At 37.7% G+C, this 24,593-nt stretch overlaps 1 protein-coding gene and 1 non-coding gene across 2 annotated transcripts in view; one reads left to right on the top strand and one right to left on the bottom strand.

Annotated features, from left to right (window-relative positions):
• Nucleotides 1-24,593, bottom strand: part of IL1RAPL2 (interleukin 1 receptor accessory protein like 2) — a 1,253,914-nt gene that overhangs the window by 984,703 nt on the left and 244,618 nt on the right. The gene's annotated exons all lie outside the window — the stretch shown is intronic.
• TRNAG-CCC lies at nt 22,153-22,225 on the top strand. Its single transcript has one exon. It is a non-coding gene; the product is annotated as a tRNA-Gly (tRNA).

A 24,593-nucleotide genomic window follows, 5' to 3' on the forward strand; every position in this document is an offset into this window, starting at 1 on the left:
ACACACCAGTCAGAATGGCTGCTAGCAAAAGTCTACAAGCAATAAATGCTGGAGAGCATGTGGAGAAAAGGGAACCCCCTTACACTGTTGGTGGGAATGCAAACTAATACAGCCACTATAGAGAACAGTGTGGAGATTCCGTAAAAAGCTGGAAATAGAACTGCCATATGACCCAGCAATCCCACTCCTGGGCATACACACCAAGGAAACTAGATCTGAAAAGACACGTGTACCCCAATGTTCATTGCAGCACTGTTTATATAGCCAGGACATGGAAGCAACCTAGATGCCCATCAGCAGACGAATGGATAAGGAAGCTGTGGTACATATACACCATGGAATATTACTCAGCCATTAAAAAGAATGCATTTGAATCAGTTCTAGTGAGATGGATGAAACGAACCCATCATACAGAGTGAAGTAAGCCAGAAAGATAAACACCAATACAGTATACTAATGCATATATATGGAATTTAGAAAGATGGTAACAATAACCCTATATGCAAAACAGAAAAAGAGACACAGATGCACAGAACAGACTTTTGGACCCTGTGGGAGAAGGCAAGGGTGGGATGTTCTGAGAGAACAGCATTGAAACAAGTATACTATCAAGTGTGAAACAGATCACCAGCCCAGGTTGGATGCATGAGACAATTGCTCAGGGCTGGTGCACTGGGAAGACCCAGAGGGATGGGATGGAGAGGGATGTGGGAGGGGGGATCGGGATGGGGAACACATGTAAATCCATGGCTGATTCATGTCAATGTATGGCAAAAACCACTACAATATTGTCAAGTAATTAGCCTCCAACTAATAAAAACAAATTGGAAAAAAAAGGGCTGCTATAAATTCATGGAGCCTATTCTTAACCCTTTAGTTTAGCAACTACCAGCTGTACTCTTACACACACTGAGATATAGAAATGAATAAATCTGAGAATTATCTTATCAAAAGCATTACTAATATTCCAGGAGCCAAAGTTCTCCTTTCCAATGGAATAAGATGAGAAAACAAAACAAAACCAAAAAAAAAAAGTGAAACTAATACATACTTATAAGAATAAGAGTCTAAAGAAAGAGTTTGAATTGATAGTTCAGTTGTCAATTTTTTAATAGATAAACAATAGAAAAATTGCTAAAGACAGAGCAAATCTTTGGCTATGAAATAAATGCTAAAATAATGTCCCCTAAGCTTAACGTCTCAAGAAGGATTATAAAAACCACTGAATAGTAGCATGAACCTTACACTTAACAATATTCAGCATACCTGACATCAGGCTGTTCTCTCCTCTACAAAAGATAATCTCCTATTGCCACCATCTACCTGACTTGCTATATACTGGAAGGATCATTATAGTGCTATGTCAGACTGCTGGTTGGTCCCTTGAAATTTTTCTTTCTTTTATTTTCTTTGTCTTCATTTTAGTACTATAACCCTACTCGGTTCTGAATAGATATATGCCTACCAAGTTAGAGTTTTATTTTCCAATGTCCCTTATAACTAGGACTTGCCATGTGAGCAGATAAAAGGATATAAGCAAAAGTCACCTATTCACCTTCTGGTTCACATTTTTAGATATGATAATACTTGATCTATACACCCTCTTTTTCCTCTTTCCCATGGACTGGAATGCAGATGCTACAGTAACGCTGGTGTGACTGTGCAGATGGGGGACATCCCTAGGTCAAGATGGAGGCATAAGATAGGGATAATCTGATTCCCTAAGATATTTCATGGAGCAGAGGTGCCTTATCCTAAAACAATCAGAGGGAAAGACATGTCTACATCATTTAAACCACTGTATTTTGGTGTTTCTTTGTTATAATACTTAAGCATACATCCTAAGTAATATCAGTGAATTTTTTTTAATAAAAAACTGCTTCACCATAGATAATATACATGCTGTTCTTTCACAGCATCCCACCCTCATCTTCTCCCACAGAGTTCAAAAGTCTGTTCTGTACTTCTGTGTCTTTTTTTCTGTTTTGCATATAGGGTTGTCATTACCATCTTTCTAAATTCCATATATATGTATTGCTGGTTCGTGTCAATGTATGACAAAACCCACTGAAAAAATAAATAAATAAATAAATTTAAAAAAAAACTGCTCTACAGTCAGGCTGATTCTGAATCTTGGCTTCCACATTACTAGCTGTAGACCTTTAAGTGAGTCACTTAACACACTAAGACTCAATCGCTTCATCTGTAAAATGGTACTAATAATGTACTGAGAGTATTGTAAAGAAAACAAATGTAAAGCACTCAAAGCCATGTCTGTCTCCTTTTAATTGTTCAGGCCAATAAATGTTACCTATAGCTATGTAAACAATGGTTCAATAAAATGGAAAAATGAAACATATTCTGCAATTAAATTAACAAACAGGAGTCTATCTAGCTAACAAAATCTCTTAAGTAGAGACAGGTTTGCTTTAAACTTTCCTAAACTTTTTGTGCCAATATTGGGAAACAGTTTGAAAGACCACATTTCACTGGGACATAATGCAAATAGTGTGGAAGTTTTGTTCCATAGAAATTTGTTAGGGAAAGAATCTTCAAATGCATAGGTAATTTTTTTCAAACCAAATAGGAGTCCACAGAATATGCAAATGAGAACTGACCTGTTTAGGTGGCCAAACATTAGCACACAGGTAAATGGCTTGTAAAATACCTGGGAGACAAAAGCTTACCAGAGGAGCAACCTAAGAGAAATCTGCTCCTCCATACATCAACCCCTTGTCAGGATGCAAAATTCACAGCGAACAGAAAAAAGTAAGTTGTTCAGCTAGGACTGAGATAACTTGATTACCTTTGCTTTCTGCCAATTTCCAGCACCAGAGGGTGCTGCCGGGAAGCAAAGATGGGGAAAGAATACCAAGACTCAGAGCTCCCTTTTCTCCACATCCTTAATAACACTTGATTTTGTTATTGTTGTTGTTGTCAACTTGAAGATAGCCATTCTGACTGATGTGAGGTCATACCTCACTGTGGCTGTGATTTTAATTTCCCTGATGAATAGTGAGGTTGAGCATCTTTTTACATATCAATTGGCTATCGGTGTGTCTTCTTTGGAAAAATTCTATATTCAGGTCCTCTGCCCATTTTTTAATCAGATTTTTTTTTATATTTAATTTTGTGAGTTTTCAATGTATTTTGGATATTAACCCCTTATCAAATGTATCATTTGCAAATACTTCTCCCATTCAGTAGGTTTCCTTTTTTTGTTTTGTTGATGGTTTCCTTTGCTGTGCAAAAGCTTTGTCGTTTGATATAGTCCCATTTGTTTATTTTTGCATTTCTTGCCCTTGTCTGAAGAGAAAGACCCAAAATTATTGCTAAGGCCAATGTCAATAAGTGTACTTCCTATATTTTCTTCTAGGAGTTTTATGGTTTCAGGGCTTACTGTCACACACTGTTGGTGGAAATTAAATTGGTGAAGCCACTATGGAAAACAGCATGGAAATCTCTCCAAAAACTGAAAATAGAACAACCATATAATACAGCAATTCTTCTTCTGGATAGTTATCTGAAGAAAATGAAAACAATAATTTGAAAAGATACATATACCCCTATGTTTATTGCAGCATTACTTACAATAGCTGAGATATGGAAACAACCTAAGTGTCTATCAATAAAGATGGATAAAGAAGATATGAGAAGCACACATACACACACACACACATACACACATAACTCAATTTGACAGAAAAATTGAAGAAAATGTATTCATAATTGAAAAAAATATATATTTAATAGAATATTACCCAGACATAAAATAATTAAATCATGTCTTCTGTGAAAACATGTATAAACCTAAAGGGTATTATGCTATGTGAAATAAGTCAGACAAGGACAAATACTGTATGATTTCACTTATACTTGGAATCTAAAATAGAAAACAAACAAAACAGAAACAGACTCATAGATACAAAGAACAAAATTGGTGGTCACTGAGCAGTGCAGGTGGGGAGTTGTGTGAAGTAAGTGAAGGGGATTAAGTGGTACAAACTTCTAGCTATAGAATGAATAAGTTATGGTATGTATCACAGTGCGTAGGGAATATACTCAATAACACTGCAATAACTTTGTATGGGGAAAGATGGTTACTAGATTGACCATGTTGATCAATTCCTGATGTATATAAATGCTGAATCGCTATAGTGAACACCTGAAACTGATACATTAACTTCCATTAGAAAGAAAGAATATATATTACCATATGTAAGAGAGATAGCCAATGGGAATTTGCTGTATGGTTCAGGAAACTCAAACAGGGGCTCTGTATCAACCTAGAGGGGTTGGATGGGGAGGGAGATGTGGTGGTGGGGTTCAAAAGGGAGGGGATATATATATATATATACACCCTACGCTGATTCATGTTGAGGTTTGACAGAAAACAACAAAATTCTGTAAAGCAATTATCCTTCAATAAATAAATAAATAAAATTTTTAAAACAGAAAAATATAAATTCTTAGTAATGAAGTGGTATTAAGAGAAACACTGGAATAAAAATACAAAAGCATTGTCTGGTGAGACCTATTGGACCACACCAACCCACAAAGCCTAAACAATATTATAACACCACCAAACTTGAAATAGATATCCTCTTCCTAGTCATTCTGGGAAGTAGTTTACTAAGTCTCTACATATGCGGCCTTGCTTTGGTCACAGATAGATACCAAAATGACAATCTCTAGCTTGAGCTGTGTCCTGTGATTGCAGAGGCATGAGCACCATCCCTGGAATTCTCATACTGGCAGTGACTTGTCAAAACTGTCACTGACAATTGTCCAAAGAGTTGGATACACATAAAGTGGTTTAGGTTTTCCCCAGAAATAATGTAAAGTAAGCAGTCCTGGGATGTGCCAGGAAAGCATGAGCAAATATTGTTTCTCATGACGTTCATATAGTTTTTGATTTCTATCTATAAGATCCTATACGACTTTGTTTCCTGGCCTATGCACTACTCTTTACATCTATCTTAACTTATGGCCATTAGAGGAAGAAGAACACACTTATTCTTATTTCAAACTGAAAAATCATTTTTGTATTGTTTTCAGTTAGTCTTTGCTCATACTGAAGAAGATATAGGAGTCATTAAGGTATCAGGGCCCAGATATTTTCTTTCAGGGGTCCCTTTAATTTCTATCTAACCCTTCTCCCTCTCTCCCAATCCTAGTTTTCCTTCTGGCGCCATATGTCCCCACACTCACCTTTTCTCTGTCATGTCACACAGAACATGTTTTTGCCTTCGCATATCACCCTCTGCCATTTACCCTCTGCCTGCTATTAAGGAAAAAAAAAAATCACACAAAAACAACAACAAAAAAAGTTGGGTTAATACTAGGAAGACTTATGGGGTCAGAAAATTTAGCCAGATCCCTATGTTTTCCTGTGTAATCTTTGACAACTCAAGCAACCTTCCTATGTCTAGTTCCTTCATTTGTTAAATGAAGGTGATAATAATAGTACCTACATCATTGGGTTGTTGAGAAGATTAAATGAGGTATTATATACATAGCACCAGAAACTGTGTTTGGCTTCATTACTCTAAAAATTCTGAGCAAGTATGGTGCTCTGGACTCTATGTGAACCTATCATCATTGATGGAACCCTACCACCTTCCATTTTACACACCTCTTTCCTATCCATTCCTTCCTTTCTTTCCCGTGACTTAGTCCTGCTAGTCCCAATTATAACTGATATGGACTCTCAGTGCTGAAGAGGCTGGTTGTATCCTAAAGACACACATCACTCTGATCAGTTTGGAGATGTTGCTCTCACTGTGTCCAAGCACATGTGCTCAGAACCAATAAATGGTCCCCAGGAGGGAAGTTGAAAGTTCCTCAATAATTCTCCTCATGATCTTCAAATTCTGTTTAAAAAAAGTGCACACTTCTATCCTTTGAAAGAAGGCCTACTGCCAAGTTGGAATTATGAGCTACAGCTCAAGCCTCGTTCTGCCAACTAGTACTTTAATATGTAAGTGGAGTAGTTTCATCCTTTAAAAAAAGAGGAGAAAAAAATCAATGGAAAATAAAAGAGTAAACAGTTTGAGAAAAAGTATAGGGAAAAAAAAAAAAAAAAAAGCTTCCCTGGCTCAGGCGGTAAAGGATATGTCTGCAATGTGGGAGACCTGGGTTTGATCCCTGGGTTGGGGAGATCCCCTGGAGAAGGGAGTGGCAACCCACTCCAGTATTCTTGCCTTGAGAGTCCCATGGACAGAAGAGTCTGACAAGTTACAGTCCATGGGGTCACAAAGAGTCAGACACAACTGAGTGACTTGCACTATAGAAGAAGAAGGGAGGTGGTGTGCATTGGAATGATGAAGGGTTATATTGATCACCTCTAGGGACACTCACTAGCACCCATCTGTTCCCAGGGTTGCTTGCCTCTGCTTCACAGGGACAAATTTCTTTCCTGTGAAGACATATGGAAAATTGAAACTTAGTTTAAAGGCACTGAGTCCCTTCTGTTCATGAAGAGGAAAATAATTTTTATGAAAGTAACAACACACTACCCGTTAAGTGAATAAAATCAATTTCAGTTGGCTAGTGAAAGTGTTATATTTTAGGAAAGAAACATTTTGTAAATCCAAGAAAAATCTTACGGATACTTTGTATTGGATTGAAGGTCTCTTGAACAATAGCCACTGTGAGATTTCATTCATTAATTTAGTCTTCCTTTTTGTTTCTTTTCATTGCATAGCAACTCTTTTCTTTTTTAAAAAATTTATTTATTTTAATTAGAGGCTAATTATTTTACAATATTGTGGTGGTTTTCACCATACATTGACATAAATCAGCCATGGGTGTACATGTGTCCCCCATCCTGAACCCCGCCCTCCCATCTCCCTCATCATCCCATCCCTCAGGGTCGTCCCAGTGCACCAGCCCTGAATGCCCTATCTCATGCATTGAACCTGGACTGGTGATCTGTTTCACATATGGTAATATACATGTCTCAATGCTATTCTCTCAGATCATCCCACCCTTGCCTGCTCCCAGAGTCCAAAAGTCTGTTATTTATATCTGTATTTCTTTTGCTGTCTCACATATAGGGTCATTGTTACCATCTCTCTAAATTCCATATATGCATCAATATACTGTATTGGTGTTTTTCTTTCTGACTTACTTCACTGTGTATAATAGGCTCCAGTTTCATTCACCTCATTAGAACTGAGTCAAATCTATTCTTTTTAATAGCTGAGTGATATTCCATGGTGTATATGTACCACAACTTTCTTATCCATTCATCTGCCGATGGATATTTAGGTTGCTTCCATGTCCTAGCCATTGTCAACAGTGCTGTGATGAATATTAGCGTACATGTGTCTCTTTCAATTCTGGTTTCCTTGATGTGTATGCCCAGCAGTGGGATTTCTGGGTCGTATGGCAGTTCTATTTCCAGTTTTTTAAGGAATCTCCACACTGTTCTCCATAGTGGATGTACTAGTATGCATCCTCACCAACAGTCTAAGAGGGTTCCCTTTTCTATGCACCCTCCCCAGCATTTACTGTTTGTAGACTTTTTGATAGCAGCCATTCTGACCAGCCTGAAATGGTAGCTCATTGTGGTTTTGATTTGCATTTCTCTGATAATGAGTGATGCTGAGCATCTTTTCATGTGTTTGTTAGCCATCTGTATGTCTTCTTTGGAGAAATGTCTGTTTAGTTCTTTGGTCCATTTTTTCATTGGGTCATTTATTTTTCTGGAATTGAGCTGCAGGAGCTGTTCGTATATTTTTGAGATTAATTCTTTGTCAGTTGCTTTGTTTGCTATTATTTCCTCCCATTCTGAAGGCTGTCTTGTCACCTTGCTTATAGTTTCCTTTGTTGTGCAGAAGCTTTTAAGTTTCATTAGGTCCCATTTGTTTATTTTTGCTTTTATTTCCAATATTCTAGGAGGTGGGTCATAGAGGATCCTGCTGTGATTTATGTCGGAGAGTGTTTTGCTCTAGGAGTTTTATAGTTTCTGGTCTTACATTTAGATCTTTAATCCATTTTGAGTTTATTTTTGTGTATGGTGTTAGAAAGTGTTCTAGTTTCATTCTTTTACAAGTGGTTGACCAGTTTTCCCAGCACCACTTGTTAAAGAAATTGTCTTTTCTCCATTGTATACTTTTGCTTCATTTGTCAAAGATAAGGTGTCCACAGGTGCATGGATTTCTCTCTGGGCTTTCTATTTTGTTCCATTGATCTATATTCTGTCTTTGTGCCAGTACCACACTATCTTGATGAGTGTAGCTTTGTAGTATAGACTGAAGTCAAGACGGTTGATTTCTCCAGTTCCATTCTTCTTTCTCAAGATTGCTTTGGCTATTCGAGGTTTTTTGTATTTCCATACAAATTGTGAAATTATGTGTTCTAGTTCTGTGAAGAATACTGTTGGTAACTTGATAGGGATTGCACTGAATCTACAGATTGTTTTGCATAGTGTACTAGTTTTCACAATATTGCTTCTTCCAATCCATGAATATGATATATTTCTCCATCTATTTGTGTCATTGTTGATTTCTTTCAGCAGTGTTTTATAGTTTTCTATATATAGGTCTTTTGTTTCTTTAGGTAGATTTATTCCTAACTATTTTATTCTTTCTGTTGCAATGGTGAATGGAATTATCTCCTTACTTTCTCTGTTTTCTCATTGTTAGTGTATAGAAATGCAAGGGATTTCTGTGTATTAATTTTATATCCTGCAACTTTACTATCTTTATTGATTAGCTCTACTAATTTTCTGGCAGTGTCTTTAGGGTTTTCTATGTAGAGGATCATGTCATCTCCAAACAGTGAGAGTTTTACTTCTTCTTTTCCAATCTGGATTACTTTACTTCTTTTCCTTCTCTGATTGTTGTGGCTAAAACTTCCAAAACTATTTTGAATAGTAATGGTGAGAGTGGGTACCCTTGTCTTGTTCCTGACTTTAGGGGAAATGCTTTCATTTTTTCACCATTGAGAATAATGTTTGCTGTGGGTTTATCATATATGGCTTTTATTATGTTTAGGTATGTTCCTTCTATGCCTGCTTTCTGGAGGGTCTTTTTCATAAATGGATGTTGAATTTTGTCAAAGGCTTTCTCTGCATCTATTGAGATAATCACATGGTTTTTATCTTTCAATTTATTAATGTGGTGTATCACATTGATTGATTTGAAAATATTGAAAACTCCTTCCATCACTGGGATAAAGCCCATTTGTTCATGATGTATGATCTTTTTAATATGTTGTTGGATGCTGTTTGCTAGAATTTGTTGAGGATTTTTGCATCAATGTCATCAGTGATATTGCCCTATAATTTTCTTTTTTGTGGCACCTTTGTCTGGGTTTGGTATTAGAGTTATGGTGGCCTCATAGAATGAGTTTGGGAATTTACCTTCCTCTGTAATTTTCTGGAAGGGTTTGAGTAGGATAGGTGTTAGCTCTTCTCTAAATTTGTGGTACAATTCAGCTGTGAAGCCATCTGGTCCTGGGCTTTTGTTTTTTGGAAGATTTCTGACTACAGTTTCAATTTCCGTGCTTGTGATGAGTCTGTTGAGATTTTGTATTTCTTCCTGGTTCAGCTTTGGAAGGTTATACTTTTCGAAGAATTCGTCCATTTCTTCCAAGTTGTCCATTTTATTGGCATATAGTTGCTGATAGTAGTCTCTTATGATCCTTTTTATTTCTGTGTTGTCGTGATTTCTCCATTTTCATTTCTAATTTTGTTGATTTGATCCTTCTCCCTTTTTTCTTGATGATTCTGGCTAATGATCTGTCTATTTTACTTATCTTCTCAGAGAACCAGCTTTTAGTTTTGTCGGTTTTGGCTAAAATCTCCTTTGTTTCTTTTTCATTTATTTCTACCCTAATTTTTATTTCTTTCCTTCTACTAACCCTGGGATTCTTCATTTCTTCTTTTTTCTAGTTGCTTTAGGTGTAAAGTTAGGTTATTTACTTGATTTTTTTCTTGTTCTTGAGGTAAGCTTGTACTGCTATGAACCTTACCCTTAGCACTGCTTTTACTGAATCTGATAGGTTTTGGGTTCCCATGTTTTCATTTTCATTAATTTCTATTCATATTTTGATTTATTTTGTTATTTATTGGTTATTCAGAAGTGTGTTTTTTAGCCTCCATATGTTTGTATTTTTAATAGTTTTTTTTTCCCTGTAGTTGACATCTAATCTTACCACATTGTGATCAGAAAAGATGCTTGAAATGATTTCAATTGTTTTTTTAATTTACCAAGGCTACATTTATGGCCTAGGATGTGATCTATTCTGGAGAAAGTTCTGTGTGCACTTGAGAAAAAGGTGAAATTCATTGTTTGGGGGTGAAATGTCCAATAGATATTACTTAGGTATAACTGTTCCATTGTATCATTTAAGGTTTGTGTTTCCCTGCTAATTTTCTGTTTAGTTGATCTATCTGTAGGTGTGAGTGGGGTATTAAAGTCTCCCACTATTATTGTGTTATTGTTAATTTCCCCTTTCATGCCTATTAGCATTTGTCTTACCTACTGTGGTGCTCCTATGTTGAGTGCATATATATTTATGATTGTTATATCTTCTTCCTGGATGGATCCTTTGATCATTATGTAGTGTCCTTCTTTGTCTCTTTTCATGACCTTTATTTTAAAATCTATTTTATCTGATATGAGTATTGCTACTCCTGCTTTATTTTGGTCTCCATTTGCATGAAATATCATTTTCCAGCTCTTCATTTTTAGTCTGTATGTGTCCCTTGTTTTGAGGTGGGTCTGTTTTAGACAGCATATATAAGGGTCTTGTTTTTTAATCCATTCAGCCAGCCTTTGTCTTTTGGCTGGGGCATTCAACCCATTTACATTTAAGGTAATTATTGATAAGTGTGATCCTGTTGCCATTTATTTTGTTGTTTTGGGTTCAAGTTTATAAACCTTTTCTGTGTTTCCTATCTAGAGAAGATCCTTTAGCATTTGTTGAAGAGCTGGTTTGGTGGTGCTGAATTCTCTCAGCTTTTGTTTGTCTGTAATGCTTTTGATTTCTCCTTCATATTGAATGAGACCCTTGTTGGGTACAGTAATCTGGGTTGTAGGTTTTTCTCTTTCATCACTTTATGTCCTGACATTCCCTTCTGGCCTGAAGAGTTTCTATTGAAAGATCAGCTGTTGTCCTTATGGGAATTCCCTTCTGTGTTATTTGTTGTTTTGCCCTTGCTGCTTTTAATATTTATTCTTTGTGTTTGATCGTCATTAATTTGATTAATATTGGTCTTGGTGTGTTTTGCCTTGGGTTTATCCTATTTGGGACTCTGGGTTTCTTGGACTTGGGTGGCTATTTCCTTCCCCATTTTAAGGAAGTTTTCAACTATTATCTCCTGACGTATTTTCTCATGCCCTTTCTTTTTGTCTTCTTCTTCTGGGACTCCTATGATTGGAATGTTGGGGCATTTAACATTGACTCTGAGGTTGTCCCAATTTCTTTTAATTCTTTTTTCTTTTTTCCTCTCTGCTTCATTTATTTCCACCATTCTATCTTCCATCTCACTTATCCTATCTTTTGCCTCAGTCATTTTACTGTTGGTTCCCTCAAGATTGATTTTGATCTCAGTTATTGCATTATTTATTATTGATTCACTATTTTATTTCTTCTATGCACTCATTAAACATTTCTTGCATCTTCTCAATCCTTGTCTCTATTTATCTGTAACTCCATTTTGTTTTCAAGATTTTGGATCATATTTACTATCATTATTCTGAATTATTTTTTAAGATATACTCCCCATCTCCTCCTCTTTTGTTTGTTTTGGTGGGCATTTATCGTGTTCCTTACCTGCTGAATATTTCTCTGCCTTGTCATTTTGTTTAGATTGCTGTTTGAGGTGGCCTTTCTGTAAGCTGGAAGTTTGTGTTTCCCCTTTATTGTGGAGGTTACTCCCTGTGGGTGGGGTTGGACCAGTGGCTTGTCAAGGTTTCCTGGTTACAGAACCTCGCGTCTGTGTTCTGGTGGGTGGAGCTGGATCTCTTCTCTTTGGAGTGCAATGAAGTGTCCCATAGTGGGTTTTGGGGTGTCTGTGGGTTGGACAGCAATTCCTTTCTGCATTCAAAATTCTCCAAGACATTTTAAGTTGACTGTGGGGATTAATAAGTAGCAGGCACTAACAATTAGGTGATAGACTTGAAAATCTGGTTAAAAAACTAAAATGTCTAATTAGTTGGGTAACTATGTCAAAGTAATTTTCAAGTCTCTTTAAATTGGCAATTTCAACAACCAACAGAATGAGAAGAATTATTGAAATCATATATTTGATAAGGGGTTAATATCCAGAATAAAACCTCCCACAAGTCAATGACAATAACAATCTGATTATAAAATAGGAGAAAAAAAAAAAACCTTGAATGGCTATTTTCCAAAAATGTACAAAAGGTCAACAAGAACATGAACATCACTAATTCAGTTCAGTTCAGTTCAGTCACTCAGTCGTGTCCGACTCTTTGAGACCCCATGAATCACAGCACGCCAGGCCTCCCTGTCCATCACAAACTCCCGGGGATCATTCAAACTCATGCCCATCCAGTCGGTGATGCCATCCAGCCATCTCATCCTCTGTCGTCTCCTTCTCCACCTGCCCCCAATCCCTCCCAGCATCAGGGTCTTTTCCAACGAGTCAATTCTTCACATGAAGTGGCCAAAGTATTGGAGTTTCAGCTTCAGTATCAGCCCTTCCAATGAACACCCAGGACTTATCTCCTTCAGGATGGACTGGTTGGATCTCCTTGCAGTCCAAAGGACTCTCAAGAGTCTTCTCCAACACCACAGTCCAAAAGCATCAATTTTTCGGTGCTCAGCTTCCTTCACAGTCCAACCCTCACATCCATACCTGACCACTGGAAAAACCATAGCCTTGACCAGATGGACCTTTGTTGGCAAAGTGATGTCTCTGCTTTTGAATATGCTATCTAGGTTGGTCATAACTTTCCTTCCAAGGAGTAAGCGTCTTTTAATTTCATGGCTGCAATCACCATCTGCAGTGATTTTGGAGCCCAAAGAAATAAACTCTGACACTGTTTCCACTGTCTCCCCATCTATTTCCCATGAGGTGATGGGACCAGATGCCATCATCTTAGTTTTCTGAATGTTGAGCTTTAAGCCAACTTTTTCACTCTCCTCATTCACTTTCATCAAGAGACTTTTTAGTTCCTCTTCACTTTCTGCCATAAGGGTGGTGTCATCTGCATATCTGAGGTTATTGATATTTCTCCTGGCAGTCTTGTTTCCAGCCTGTGCTTCTTCCAGCCCAGCATTTCTCATGATGTACTCTGCATATAAGTTAAATAAGCAGGGTGACAATAACAGCCTTGAGGTACTCCTTTTCCCATTTGGAACCAGTCTGTTGTTCCATGTCCAGTTCTAACTGTTGCTTCCTGACCTGCATACAGGCTTCTCAAGAGCAGGTCAGGTGGTCTGGTATTCCTATCTCCTTCAGAATTTTCCAAAGTTTATTGTGATCCACACAGTTGAAGGTTTTGGCATAGTCAATAAAGCAGAAATAGATGTTTTTCTGGAACTCTCTTGCTTTTCTGATGATCCCACGGATATTGGCAATTTGATCTCTGGTTCCTCTGCCTTTTCTAAAACAAGCTTGAGCATATGGAAGTTCTCGGTTCATGTATTGCTGAAGCCTGGCTTAGAGAATTTTGAGCATCACTTTACTAGCGTGTGAGATGGGTGCAATTGTGTGGTAGTTTGAGCATTGTTTGGGATTGCCTTTCTTAGGGATTGGAATGAAAATGGACCTTTTCCAGTCCTGTGGCCAGTTTGAGAAGGCAGAATGGTAGGATACTGAAAGAGGAACTCCCCAGGTCAGTAGGTGCCCAATATGCTACTGGAGATCAGTGGAGAAATAACTCCAGAAAGAATGAAGGGATGGAGCCAAAGCAAAAACAATACCCAGTTGTGGATGTGACTGGTGATAGAAGCAAGGTCCAATGCTGTAAAGAGCAATATTGCATAGGAACCTGGAATGTTAGGTCCATGAATGAAGGCAAATTGGAATGGTTCAAACAGAGATGGAAGAGCGAATGTTGACATTCTAGGATCAGTAACTAAAGTGGAGCTGGGAATGGGTGAAGTTAACTCAGATGACCATTATATTACTTACTGTGGGCAGATCCCTTTTAGAAGAAATGGCAGTAGCCATCATGGTCAACAAAAGAGCCCTGAAAATGCCAGTACTTGGATGCAATCTCAAAAACAACCCAGAATGATCTCTTGTATTATCCAAGGCAATCATTCAGTATCACGGTAATCCAAGCCTATGCCCCAACCAGTAATGCTGAAAAGAAGCTGAAGTTGAATGGTTCATGAAGGCCCAACAAGACATTTAGAAGCTAAACCCCAAAAAAGAGTCCTTTTCATTATTAGGGACTGGGATGGCAAAAGAGAAGTCAAGGAACCCTGGAGTAACAGGCAAATTTGGCCTTGGAGTACGGGAATGAAACAGGCGGCAAATGCTGATTAGAGTTCTGCCAAGAGAACGCACTGGTCATAGCAAACACCCTCTTTCCAACAACACAAGAGAAGACTCTTACACATGGACATCACCCAGATGGTCAACACGAAAATCAATTATTATATTCTTTGCAGCCAAAGGATGAGAAGAAGCTCTATACAGTCAGCAAAAACAAGGGACTCGGATCTGACTGTGGCTCAGTCATGAACTCCTTATTGCCAAATTCAGACTCAACTGAGAAAGTAGGGAAAACCACTTAGACCATTTCAGGTTATTGACCTAAACAAATCCCTTATGACTATACAGTTGGAAGTGAAATAGATTTTAAGGGACTTAGATCTGATTAGACAGAGCAGCCTGAATGAACTATGGACAGAGGTTCATGACATTGTACAGGAGACAGGGATCAAGACCATCCCCATGGAAAAGAAATGCAAAAAGGCAAAATGGTTGTCTGAGGAGGCCTTACAAATAGCTGTGAAACATCACTAATTAGGGAAACACAAATCAAGTACTACCTCACACCCATTAGGTGGCTATTATATATATAAACAGGAAACAATAATTGTTGGCAAGGATGTGGAGAAAAGGGAACCCTTGTACACTGCTGGTGGGAATGTAAAACAGTGCAGCTACTGTAGAAAATAGTACGGAAGTTCCTCAGAAATTAAAAATAAAATTACCACATGATCTGGAAATTTCCCTTCTTGGTATACACCCCAACGAACTGAAAGCAGGGACTCAAAGAGAGATCTCTATACCTATGTTCACAGCAGCATTATTCACAATAGCCAAGGAGTAGAAATAACTCAAGTGTCCATTGATAGAAGAATGGATAAGCAAAATGTGGTAGAGTCTACTACACATTGGGATAATATTCAGCATAATAAGGAAGGAGATTCTTATACTTTCTACAACACAGATGAACCTTGAAGATGCTATGTTAAGTGCAACAAGCCAGTCACAAGAGGATAAACACTGTAGGGTTCCACTTATATGAGGTACCTAGAGTAGTCAAATTCATGAGAGGGAGTAAGTAGAATGGTGGTTGCCAGGCACTGGTGGTGGGGAGGATGGGGTTTCAGTTTTGCAAGATGAAAAGAGTCCCTGAGAAGGATGGTATTGATGGATGCACCACAATGAAAGTGTACTTAGTGCCACTGAACTATACACTTAAAAATGGTTAAGATGGTAAATTTTATGTTATGTATACTTCACCACAATTTTTAAAATATCAAGGCTATAAAAATAAGGAAAGTTTCAGAAACCAATAAATCAAGGGAAGCCTAACTAGACACCACAAGTAACTGTAAAACGATATACTGGATGTGATATTTTGGAACAGAGAAAATGGCATTAGGTAAAAAATAAGGCAACCTGAATAACATACAGAATTTACTTAATGTTGTGTGTGTGTGTGTGTTCAGTCCTGTCTGACTCTGCGTGACCCCATGGACTGTAGCCCACAGCTCCTCTGTCCATGGAATTTTCCAGGCAAGAATACTAGAGTGGGTTGCCATTTCCTACTCCAGGGGATCTTCCTGACTCAGGAATTGAACCTATGTCTCCTGCACTGGCAGGCAGATTCTTTACCACTGGCACCATCTGGAAAGTCTATTTAATGTTAATGCATACATAAATATTGATTCATTAATACACCCTACAAATATACCATACCAATGTAAGGTGTGAACAATAATGGAAATTGGGTGCATGTGATACATGTGATACATGTGAACTGTCTATACTATCTTGTTTTGAAAACTTAAAACTATATAAAATATACTGTTTACTTTCATAAAATATCATTTGCCCTGGATTTCAAAAAATGACACATTTAAAACAAACCCCAATTATAGCTCTATAGCTGACATTTGAATTGTTATTTGTCCTGCTCATTTGGTACCACCCTCTGAGGAGTTTTAATGTGCTTCACTGATCACTTCTTAATCTAATTAATCCCGAGTTCATCCATGTGAGGATAGGGTAAGCAGCATTAAGAACTATCCTCTTTGGTAGACAAGGAGACTGAGGTCCAGAAAGTTTATGAGTGGACCCAAGGTCAGTCAGCTAACTTGATGTCAAAGCCAGGAGAGTAACCACATTGTCTCCATTTCCCAGTTTAGCATTCAGAGGCACTGTTCCCTAATGAGCCTTTCAGGATGTGTGAGTACAGTTGGAAGATTTCAAGAATCTGCTGAAAGCTTAGCTCTCTCTTGCTAAATAGCACAGATTCACTCACTCCAGATTCACTATTGTAAGGAGTCCTCCAACTTTGTGCCCTGAAGATTCACTTTCCCCCAATAGTCTCCTTTCTTCTTCAAGTATTGTATGCTTCCGCATCATAATTGCTCAGCAAACATACATTCACTGAATGAATAAAGGAATAGAGGTAAGAATAAATGAATGAATGAACAAGTTGTCAAAAGCAAGTGACATCCGTGGACTCTAGTGAGAATAGCTCCTGCTCTAAGTCTACATGGTGGCCAAATAGTGGCACATTTTCCATCTCAGCATACCAACCTTCCCTGCATATCCTTTACAGTAATCAACCAAATTATTTTCTAAGGCCTCTCTCCTCCTTGCCCTCTTCTCCCTCACTACTTTCCCCTCACCCTTTCTCCATTTTTCTCTCTCTCCCCCTCTCTCCTCCTCTGCCCCCTTTCCTGTATTCATGAACTGTTTCACCTAATGCCACTTCTTTGAATTATGTAGGGTAGTTACAATAGAATGTTATCTCTTTTGCTATTATAGATACACAGATTCCCTTCCATAGCATTCAAAACACTAGTGTGTCCTCATATGTAGATACTTTTCTCATTGTAAATTATTTGGCTTGCTTATAAATTATAATTGTATGGATGGTCCCTCTTTATTTCTCATTTGATATTCGTGTTAAATACTTGATTTTTGTTTCCTTTCTATCCAACTCCAATCTACAAAAGCCAACACTTAAAGTAGCAAATGCATTACATATTTTAACAAATCTTCCTTAAATAAACCCCTTGGTGATGGCACTAATCACTCCATTTTTAAAATTAAATTTAGATTGCTTTAAATAGGAGATTTTCCAAAATGTGGCACACCTTCATAGCCTACGAGCCACAATACGCTATATTTCCCTACTACTATTTTTATGTGCCCTTTGATTTAAACATTTTAAAATTCCCGAACACAGCTCCCCTGTCTTTTTAAACTACCACATATGATTTGATCATCTACAGCTATAAGCTGTCTTTTTTTTTTTTTTTTCTATTCTAAAGCATTATTGACCCTGATTGTAGGCAGTCTGTACCAAAGCACATGAGACTCTGGGTAGTAGTAATACTCAGCTTTTGGAAAGCAGCCTTAAGATGGAAGGAAGGGTAGCTCAAAAATACAACTTGAATTTTTCACAGTTGAGCACTAACCTTTATGCTTAATTTAGAATGAATGCTCAGGCAGAGCTTTTCTTCCTCCAGGGCACCTAGAAGACTGCTGACACTCAGTGCACATTATAAGCCATTTAACTAGCAATGCACTGATGGAGTAGGAAGACTGGCAGTAGGAAGTTTGTAAGATTCCTAGTATGACTGATTAAAAAACAAAACAAACAAAAAAACCTTGATATTTCTTCATGAAGAGGAAAGGCATTCTTTAGTTCCTTAAAAATATAATACAGCATGATAAGAGAGAGGAATGAGGCACAGTATGTTATCAGAAGAGAATGCTAGCTGACTACTATATTCCATATCTAAACATTTTAAAGATACTCGTCCATTGCCTAGCCAAAGTACATACTTTCATTTGCTTTCTGTTTTGCACAACACAAATACCCATGACTTGCAAATAAGGTAACTATCTAGTCATATATCAATAAAATAAGTAAATTTTGCTCAGTCAGATTTGTAAATTTTGCTTCCTTAATCCCATCCTTCTGCCTCCTACCAAAGGGGCTGTTTCAAATTTTACCCTCCTTTAGGGCAGACATCACCTCTATGGTATATTTCCTGTGCTGAAATGACACTCTGCTAAAGGCACAAATACACATTTAGGTATTGTGGTTTGCATTCCAGTGCTTAGTCATTCAGTTGTGTCTGACTCCTTGCAATCCCATGGACTGCAGCCTGCCAGGCTCTTCTGTCCATGGGGACTCTCCAGGCAAGAATACTGGAGTGGGTTGCCATGTCCTTCTCCAGGGGATCATCCCAACCCAAGGACTGAACCCAGGTCTCCCGCTTTGCAGGCAGATTCTTTACTGTCTGAGCCACCAGGGAATCCGAAGAGTACTGGACTGGGTAGCCTATCCCTTCTCCAGGGGATCTTCCCTATCCAGGAATTGAACCAGAGTCTCCTGCATTGCAGGTGGATTCTTCACCAGCTGAGCTACCAGAGAAGCCCAAGGAGAAGCTAAATTCCACTCTATCATTCTGACCCAGATCTGAGTGCTGGCATCATTTCTAAATAGGAGCATCAGCCCTTTAATTACTGTCTCAGGAACCCAAGAGTCCAAATTAGTCATGCTAATTAGTCAAACTTTCTTCCAATATAAATCCTTATCACCAGTGCCAATAGATATATATGACACTCAAAGCTCAGGAATTCCTAAAATGCATACTTTGTATTATTTCCTTTGCATAGCCTTCTCCACTTGGCTACCTAGTATTCAGATTACAGAGCAGAGTTCATATTTCTTATTTTGGTTAGATGTCTCTTGAACATCCATCTATTACCCTGGTAAGTATTCCTTGTGCTGGAGTCATTGACTTGTGACTTCAGTACCAATCTCCCCATTACTTTATAAACTCCAGATTTGAATCATCTTTCAACTCTGAATGCCCAACACTGAATGAACAGTGTCTTGAATTGCTCATCACTAAATAACTGTGAAATAAATTGCCATGTAAAGAGAAAAAAAATTATGCCTAATTTTAACCTATTCTGCTAATTCAGCCAGAGGTCTTAAACATGTTCCTCTTTCTCTTCCCCACTTTTCCCCTTACCACCTCTCAATTCTTATTGAAAATATTTGGCATTGTGAGTAGCTATATAAAGTAAAGCCTGCTACTTGGGTTGGACATGAATGGTCAACTAGATGCTGTTAGGTGCAAGTGACAGAAAATAGAACTCTTAAGTGACTTGAATAACAAAAAAAAAAAAAAAAAAAACTTACTGGATGAAATAATAAAAAGATTCCAAGCAGACAGGTCTGTATTGATGGCTCAAGCAAGTATCCAAGATCTCATGTCTCATTCCTTGACTTGATCCTCTGTCTCTCATCCATTTCAGATTTGTCTGTCATGGTCATAAGATGCTTGTAGCAACTCCAGAATTTACATTCACACAATTCTACATCCATAGACAAAAGCAAGGTCCTCTTTCCTAGAAGTGCCCATGAAAATCTCATTGCATCTCTTTTTATCTATCTGGTTCATATGCCTGTTCCTGAACAAATAATATAACTGATGCTTAGGGGAATGCAAGACTCTAATTGGCTTGGACCTAGATTGTGTGCCTACTGTAAGCACATGGCTGACAGTAGGAAGAAGTGATATACAAAGAGTGTATGAAGGCATGGTGACAAAAAATGGTGAATGAACACTGGACGGCAAAACAAACAATTTCAAATTTATATACACAAATAAAAAGTATCTAAGAATTCAATCAAGAAAACACATGGCTGCAAATTAAAACAGCTGAATGGAAGTACATTATAACATTATAATATGGATATGAGAAGGGGAAGACCACACACACTAAGTCAAATTTTCTGAATTCTATAAACTTATATATCTTCCACACCTCAAAGGCTGGAAAACTGTATCTCCCACCGTACACAAGTGTTTTTACAACACCTTCATAATGGACAAGTGAAGGGCAGGGATTGGTTTTACAAACTCACATCTACTATAAAATAACCTAGTAACTTACACAATAACATAAATAGCCTTACCTTGATTTAAATATTGAAACATGCACAAGATTGCTTATTGTTCTACAGTCCAAAGGATATGGTTTCATATGACCTTAGAAAAGAACATTTAATATTTATAAGGGATTTTGTAGGCAAATAATTATCTTTCTCTGTGCTGTATATATGCAGCAATTGTAGTAAAAATGGATCTTACAAACATGTCTGTGAAAGCACAGATCATCTTAATAAGACAGCATCTATCATCACCCAATAAACACTTAACCAAATACTTGATAACTTTATTTTCTTAATTTCTAGTGATTCAAATGTCTTTCATATGATAGCTTTAAGTCTGAACAAAATAAATTTCCACTGTTATAAACCACTTTATCAATTAGCATCTGTAAGTGGTTTAACAAGGAACAGAGGAAAGAGATTGAGTAGAAATAAAGATAAGACACAGGGCAAACAAATATAACTCAGTAAATTGTATTTTGACCATGTTAAAATAACCAGGCATAATACGATTGTGAAAACATTATTGGAGGACTTCTAATTGGAGCAACAATAAGGTCTCCATTGTTTAGTAATGTTCTGGCTCAAAATGCAAACAAAGCAGCAACTAAAACCTCATCCAGAAAAATGACTAAAGTCCATGGGAATACCCTAGGAAAAACATTTTCAAATAATAAACGTAAAATGAAACTTGAAATTGCACTTTATTTAGTCCGTTTCTCTTATTTGAAAAAACTGAGGTCCAGATCATATCAGAGATGTGCCTAAGGTCACAGAAAGTCCAAATCCTAAATGACTGGTTTTCAAAGTAAAGTATTTTTACTCTATGGTTATAAAAAGGATCCAAAGGGAGAAGGGAAAATATTAAATGCCCATAATATTTTGTGTGTGTTTGTATGTTTTATTTTGTGCACAGCATGTTTGCAGAGACATGTGCACTCAAAAGTTTTTCTGGTCATTATGCTCTTTCAAAATCATTTGTACACTACTGTCTTAAAGTTATGACCTACACCTGGGCCAGACTTTCCCTCATCACCCTTCTGACACCTCCTCTAATCCAGACATCTCTGGTACTGAGCACATACAACTCTGCCAATCAACTGAACACATGCCCTCTTTCTCAGCTGAGGACTTGGAATCAAAACTATTTCAGCTAGGCTTTTCAAATTCTTATTTCTTTATCTGCTTGCTTCAAAATATCATCATTCTTTCTTAAAACACACAGATTAAAAAGAAGGAAGAAACCCAACCTTTAAGGTAACACTGCTGCTTCAGCTGTGAATAGTCAAAGGAAATAAGAACTTTTAATAAAATATAAACAACTACTAAAACAGCTCTCACACCTTATCTAATACAAAATACAAATGATTACCTTTGAGGATTTTTTGAGAGAGATACAGTCAGTATCTGACATGCTAATTGAGTCATCTGTCCTCAAAGGCTGATGCAGAGTGAATCAATTATCACATATACTTTATTATGCAGCCTATACACTGATAAATAACACAGGCCCATCCTCTATGGGGCTTCTGCCCAACATCCCTGGGACTGACACTCTACTGGAGGGGAGATATAGTTGGTAAAACAGAAAGTGTGTGGGCATAAATATCCACTGATTACAGCCTGAGTTTAAAAGTTAAATTTAGGAGATCCGTTCCTCAAGGATGCAGCATTTTCAACAAGGAAAAACCTCAAGACACAGTAGTAAGAAGCAGTGACCATGGGAATATTGTTCTTGTTCCATAGGTATTAAAAAATAGATTAAACTATAGGGACTTCCCTGGTGGTCCAGTGGCTAAGACTCTGTATTCCCAATGCAGGGGGCCCAGGTTTGATCCCTGGTCAGGGAACTAGATCCCACATGCCCCAACTAAGACCTGGTGTGGACAAATAAAAATAATAAGTAAGTAAACATATAATTTTAAAACAAGAAGCTCTACATATACATGTGATTGTGAAAACACTTTCATTAAAATTTATAGTGCAAGACAATCTTCAAATGAGTTATTTAGACATTTCAGAAGTCTTCCTTCCTGTGAGTGAGTGATGAGTGAAGTCGCTCAGTCATGTCTGACTCTTTGTGACCCCATGGACTGTAGCCAACCAGGCTCCTCTGTCCATGGGATTCTCCAGGCAAGAGTACTGGAGTGGGTTGCCATTTCCTTCTCCATCATTCCTGTGGATGGTAATCAAAATCATGGGCCTCCTCAATGTACTCCTCCCTGTAACAGAATGCAGCATGGCACAACAGTTAAAGCACAGGTTCTGGAGTCAGAGTCTCTGGTTTTGAATCATGGCTCTGACACATGGTTGTATGACCATAGGCAAGTTATTTAATTCCTCTAAAACTCAGCTTCTCCATCCACAAAATGGAGCTCAAAACAGAGTCCAATATGGTTGCTGTGATGATTACATGATTTGATGAATGGTATCCGACAAAGTGAAAAAGTGAAAGTTGCTCAGTCATGCCCTACTCTTTGCGTCCCCATGGACTGCAGCCTGCCAGGCACCTCTGTCCATGGTGGTACCTCACAAAGGGTACCTGATAAATTGTAGTTGCTGTGGGGGGATGTGGCTGGAGATGACAGAGTGTTACATCAAGCTTCTTGATGATTTAAATTGCTATCTAAAATATAGGATGACCAAGGTCTATTATTCTTTGGGGCTATCTTATTTAGCATTTTCATATCACTCATTGAGTATAACAAGTAGGGACCTGTACAGAGCATCATATCAAACCAGCCTTCAAAGAAATGACTCTTGATTTGCTTCATAACTGCACGCTTACAATTGTGGAAGACAGCATTCTCACTTCGCATCTCCACAGTAGTCACTGAAATTCAATTTACCATACAAACAAAAGTATAACAATCTTTTCCAAATCCCTAATTACCATTAATACAAAAGTAAGGAGGACTGTGTTCTATGGGATGAAATATGGTAATTCTATGGCGTCAAAGGACCAAGAAAATCATAATGGCTCCTTTGGTTAGAATAGTGCTCCAGCTGTAATGAGGCCTCCTAGCATTTTTGGCTCTGGCAAAAGTCTTCTTTGCTTCTTGGCATTGACACTAGAGCCATAATTTTAAATTACAGGTATCTTCTCATCACATAGCTTATCAACTTTTGCACCTCTTATCTTGAAATGCAACAGTATCAGGGTTAAAAGAAAGATGCCCAATACAAATAGGGAGATGATGAGTTCCAACGATGTACATAACAAGCACAACTTACTAGACACAGATGGCAGGTATACAGAACAAGAAATTCAGCCCATCAGCAGTAGAGGGGTAAGCTTCCTTGATCCTCAAGGCCCTAAAAAGTGCCTTACTGTCAGTAATATCAGCTTACTGAGATGATAAATCCATTTAGTCCTTTATGTAAGCCATCCCTTGCCATTTTCAATATTATCTTGGCCCTTCCTTATCATTCAGGAGACTTTGGCCATTATCTACCTGCTCACCCATAAGGTTGCAAATAACTAAAAGCAACTCAGTACATACTCTACATGTTTCCTGCAAGGATGAATAAATAAAAAATCTACTTTCATGATTCAGTTTTCCAACAACACTCTCCTCCCAGCAGGTCTAGGTTTAAGACCTCCCTGAAGTGTGTATCTGTTAGTAGTTTTCTACATTGTTAGCAAATGAATTCTTTCTTCATCTAACAACTCACACTTATATGCAATAAATTAAAGCAGGGATACAGCAATTTAAATCAGACTGAGAGGACCAGAGTCTTGCCTTTTTGGATCCCCCAAAACTCAAGGGATAAGATCTGATAGAGTGCCTGAAGAACTATGGATAGAGGTTTGTAACACTGTACAGGAGGTGGTGATCAAAACCATACCCAAGAAAAAGAAATGCAAAAAGGCAAGATGGTTGTCTAAAGAGGCCTTACAAATAGCTGAGGAAAGAAGAGAAGTGAAAGGCAAAGGAGAAAGGGAAAGATATACCCATCTGAATACAGAGTTCCAAGGAATAGCAAGGAGCAATAAGAAAGCCTTCCTAACTGAACAATGCAAAGAAATAAAGGAAAACAATAGAATGGGAAAGACTAGAGATCTCTTCAAGAAAATTAGAGATACCAAGAGAACATTTCACACAAAGATGGGCACAATAAAGGACAAAAACAGTATAGAGCTAACAAAAGCAGAAGATATTAAGAAGAGGTGGCAAGAATACACAGAAGAACTATACAAAAAATATCTTCATGAAT

The sequence above is a fragment of the Cervus canadensis genome, chromosome X (genome assembly GCF_019320065.1).
Source record: "Cervus canadensis isolate Bull #8, Minnesota chromosome X, ASM1932006v1, whole genome shotgun sequence".
Classification (NCBI taxonomy): Eukaryota; Metazoa; Chordata; class Mammalia; order Artiodactyla; family Cervidae; genus Cervus; species Cervus canadensis.